Source organism: Phalangium opilio, unplaced genomic scaffold, assembly GCF_054372755.1.
Source record: "Phalangium opilio isolate 3A_F unplaced genomic scaffold, DU_Popi_V2 ptg000087l_1, whole genome shotgun sequence".
NCBI classification, from domain to species: domain Eukaryota; kingdom Metazoa; phylum Arthropoda; class Arachnida; order Opiliones; family Phalangiidae; genus Phalangium; species Phalangium opilio.
The window spans coordinates 3,166,174-3,171,135 of NW_028324192.1; the positions used below are offsets into that span (position 1 = coordinate 3,166,174).

The following is a 4,962-nucleotide window of genomic DNA, read 5'->3' on the forward strand; positions in this document are numbered from 1 at the left end:
CCACGGAAGCCCAAAAATTAAATGTTCGTCAGGTATTGTGGAAAAACTCTGACATTTTACGTTACATTCGAGACGTCACAACACCGCTCCCGGGAGGGCTCAAACCACCAGTCTTTTGAATAGAAGCTGAACGCGCTAACCATTGCGCCACGGAAGCCTAAATATTAAATGGTCGTCATGTATTGTGGAAAAACTCTGACTTTTTACGTTACATCTGAGACCTCACAAAACGCTCCCGGATGGGCTCGAAAAACCAAAATTTCGGTTAAAAGCCGAAAGCGCTAGCCATTGAGCCACGGAAGCTCTGAAATTAAATGGTCGTCCGGTATTGTGGAAAAACTTTGACTTTTTACGTAACATCTGAGACCTCATAGCACCGCTCCCGGGTGTGCTCGAACCACCAAACTTTCTGTTAACAGCCAAACGCGCTAACCATTGCGCCAAGGAAGCCCAAATATTAAATATTCGTCAGGTATTGTGGAAAAACTCTGACATTTTACGTCACATCTGAGAACTCACAACACCGCTCCCGGGTGGGCCCGAACCACCAACCTATTGGTTAACAGCCGAACACGCTAAACATTGAGCCACGGAAGCTCAGAAATTAAATCGTTGTCACGTATTGTGGAAAAGTTTTGACTTTTTACGCTACATCTGAGACCCCACAACACCTCTCCCGGGTGGGCTCGAACCACCAACCTTTCGATTAACAGAAGAACGCGCTAACCATTGCGCCACGGAAGCTCAAAAATTAAATGCTCGTCAGGTATTGTGGAAAAACCTTGACTTTTTACGTCACATCTGAGACCCCACAACACCTCTCCCGGGTGGGCTCGAACCACCAACCTTTCGATTAACAGAAGAACGCGCTAAACATTGCGCCACGGAAGCTCAAAAATTAAATGGTCGTCAGGTATTGTGGAAAAACCTTGACTTTTTACGTCACATCTGAGACCTCACAACACCGCTCCCGAAAGGGCTCAAACCACCAGTCTTTTGAATAACAGCTGAACGCGCTAACCATTGCGCCCCGGAAGCCCAAAAATTAAATGGTCGTCAGGTATTGTGGAAAAACTTTGGCTTTCTACGTTACATTTGAGATCCCACAACACCGCTCCCGAGTGGGCTCGAACCACCAACCTATTGGCTAACAGCCGAACGCGCTAACCATTGAGCCACGAAAGCTCAGAAATTAAATGGTTGTCACGTATTGTGGAAAAGTTTTGACTTTTTACGCTACATCTGAGACCCCACAACACCTCTCTCGGGTGGGCTCGAACCACCAACCTTTCGATTAACAGCTGAACGCGCTAATTATTGCGCCACGGAAGCCCAAAAATTAAATGGTCGTCAGGTATTCTGGAAAAACTTTGGCTTTCTACGTTACATTCGTGATCCCACAACACCGCTCCCGGGTGGGCTTGAACCACCAACCTTTCGGTTACCAGCCGAACGCGCTAACCATTGCGCCAAGGAAGCCCAAAAATTAAATGGTCGTCAGGTATTGTGGAAAAACTTTGGCTTTCTACGTTACATGTGAGATCCCACAACACCGCTCCCGGGTGGCCTCGAACCACCAACCTATTGGTTAACAGCCGAACGCGCTAACTATTGAGCCACGGAAGCCCAAAAATTAAATGTTCGTCAGGTATTGTGGAAAAACCTTGACTTTTTACGTAACATCTGAGACGTCACAACACCGCTCCCGGATGGGCTTGAACCACCAACCTTTCGGTTAACAGCCGAACGCGCTAACCATTGCGCCACGGAAGCCCAAAAATTAAATGGTCGTCAGGTATTGTGGAAAAACTTTGGCTTTCTACGTTACATTCGAGATCCCACAACACCGCTCCCGGGTATGCTTGAAGCACCAACCTATTGGCTAGCAGCCGAACGCGCTAACCATTGAGCCACGGAAGCTCAGAAATTAAATGGTTGTCAGGTATTGTGGAAAAACTTTGGCTTTCTACGTTACATTTGAGACCCCACAACCACCAACCTTTCGATTAACAGCTGAACGCGCTAACCATTGAGCCACGGAAGCTCAGAAATTAAATGGTCGTCAGGTATTGTGGAAAAACTTTGGCTTTCTACGTTACATTTGAGATCCCACAACACCGCTCCCGGGTGGGCTCGAACCACCAACCTATTGGCTAACAGCCGAACGCGCTAACCATTGAGCCACGAAGGCTCAGATATTAAATGGTTGTCACGTATTGTGGAAAAGTTTTGACTTTTTACGCTACATCTGAGACCTCACAACACCGCTCCCGAAAGGGCTCAAACCACCAGTCTTTTGAATAACAGCTGAACGCGCTAACCATTGCGCCCCGGAAGCCCAAAAATTAAATGGTCGTCAGGTATTGTGGAAAAAATTTCGCTTTCTACGTTACATTTGAGATCCCACAACACCGCTCCCGGGTGGGCTCGAACCACCAACCTATTGGCAAACAGCCGAACGCGCTAACCATTGAGCCACGAAAGCTCAGAAATTAAATGGTTGTCACGTATTGTGGAAAAGTTTTGACTTTTTACGCTACATCTGAGACCCCACAACACCTCTCTCGGGTGGGCTCGAACCACCAACCTTTCGATTAACAGCTGAACGCGCTAATTATTGCGCCACGGAAGCCCAAAAATTAAATGGTCGTCAGGTATTCTGGAAAAATTTTGGCTTTCTACGTTACATTCGTGATCCCACAACACCGCTCCCGGGTGGGCTTGAACCACCAACCTTTCGGTTACCAGCCGAACGCGCTAACCATTGCGCCACGGAAGCCCAAAAATTAAATGGTCGTCAGGTATTGTGGAAAAACTTTGGCTTTCTACGTTACATGTGAGATCCCACAACACCGCTCCCGGGTGGCCTCGAACCACCAACCCATTGGTTAACAGCCGAACGCGCTAACTATTGAGCCGCGGAAGCCCAAAAATTAAATGGTCGTCAGGTATTGTGGAAAAACCTTGACTTTTTACGTAACATCTGAGACGTCACAACACCGCTCCCGGATGGGCTTGAACCACCAACCTTTCGGTTAACAGCCGAACGCGCTAACCATTGCGCCACGGAAGCCCAAAAGTTAAATGGTCGTCAGGTATTGTGGAAAAACTTTGGCTTTCTACGTTACATTCGAGATCCCACAACACCGCTCCCGGGTATGCTTGAAGCACCAACCTATTGGCCAACAGCCGAACGCGCTAACCATTGAGCCACGGAAGCTCAGAAATTAAATGGTTGTCAGGTATTGTGGAAAAACTTTGGCTTTCTACGTTACATTTGAGATCCCACAACACCGCTCCTGGGTGGGCTCGAACCACCAACCTATGGGTCAACAGCAGAACGCGCTAACCATTGCGCCACGGAAGCCCAAAAATTAAATGCTCGTCAGGTTTTGCGTAAAAACCTTGACTTTTTACGTCACATCTGAGACCTCACAACACCGCTCCCGGATGAGCTCGAACCACCAACCTATTGGTTAACAGCCGAACGCGCTAACCATTGAGCCACGGAAGCTCAGAAATTAAATGATTGTCACGTATTGTGGATAAGTTTTGACTTTTTACGCTACATATGAGACCCCACAACACCTCTCCCGGGTGGGCTCGAACCTTTAACCTTTCGATTAACAGCTGAACGCGCTAACCATTGCGCCACGGAAGCCCAAAAATTAAATGTTCGTCAGGTATTGTGAAAAACTCTGACATTTTACGTTACATCTGAGACTTCACAACACCGCATCCCGGATGGGCTCGAACCACAAACCTATTGGTTAACAGCCGAACGCGATAACCATTGAGCCAAGGAAGCTCGGAAATTAAATGGTTGTCAGGTATTGTGGATAAGTTATGACTTATTACGTTACATCTGATACCCTACAACACCTCTCCCGGTTGGGATCGAACCACCAACCTTTCGGTTAACAGCCGAACGCGCTAACCATTGCCCCAAGGAATCCCAAAAATTAAATGTTCGTCAGGTATTGTGGAAAAACCTTGAAATTTTACGTTACATTTGAGATCCCACAACACCGCTCCCGGGTGGGCTCGAACCACCAACCTATTTGTTAACAGCCGAACGCGCTAATCATTGAGCCACGGAAGCCCAGAAATTAAATGGTTTTCACGTATTGTGGAAGAGTTTTGACTTTTTACGCTACATCTGAGACCCCACAACACCTCTCCCGGGTGGGCTCGTACCACCAACCTTTCGATTAACAGCTGAACGCGCTAACCATTGCGCCACGGAAGCCCAAAAATTCAATGTTCGACAGGTATTGTGGAAAAACTCTGACATTTTATGTTACATTTGAGACGTCACAACACCGCTCCCGGGAGAGCTCAAACCACCAGTCTTTTGAATAGCAGCTGAACGCGCTAACCATTGCGCCACGGAAGCCCAAAAATTAAATGGTCGTCAGGTATTTTGGAAAAACCTTGACTTTTAACGTCACATCTGAGACGTCACAATACCGCTCCCGGATGGGCTCGAACCACCAACCTATTGGTTAACAGCCGAACGCGCTAACCATTGAGCCACGGAAGCCCAAAATTAAATGCTCGTCAGGTATTGTGTAAAAACCTTGACTTTTTACGTCACATCTGAGACCTCACAACACCGCTCCCGGATGGGCTTGAACCACCAACCTATTGGTTAACAGCCGAACGCGCTAACCATTGAGCCACGGAAGCCCAAACTTAAATGCTCGTCAGGTATTGTGTAAAAACCTTGACATTTTACGTTACATCTGAGACCTCACAACACCGCTCCCGGATGGGCTCGAACCACCAACCTATTTGTTAACAGCCGAACGCGCTAACCATTGCGCCACGGAAGCCCAAAATTTAAATGGTCGTCAGGTGTTGTGGAAAAAACCTTGACTTTTTACATCACATCTGAGACGTCACAACACCGCTCCCGGATGGGCTCGAACCACACACCTATTAGTTAACAGCCGAACGCGC

At 47.6% G+C, this 4,962-nt stretch overlaps 2 non-coding genes across 2 annotated transcripts; both read right to left on the reverse strand.

The window, feature by feature from the left end:
• Positions 1-1,406: 1,406 nt before the first annotated feature.
• Positions 1,407-1,479, reverse strand: TRNAT-GGU (transfer RNA threonine (anticodon GGU)). The gene has a single exon. It is a non-coding gene; the product is annotated as a tRNA-Thr (tRNA).
• Positions 1,480-2,706: 1,227 nt separating this feature from the next.
• On the reverse strand, positions 2,707-2,779 carry TRNAT-GGU (transfer RNA threonine (anticodon GGU)). Its single transcript has one exon. It is a non-coding gene; the product is annotated as a tRNA-Thr (tRNA).
• Between the last annotated feature and the right edge of the window lie 2,183 nt (positions 2,780-4,962).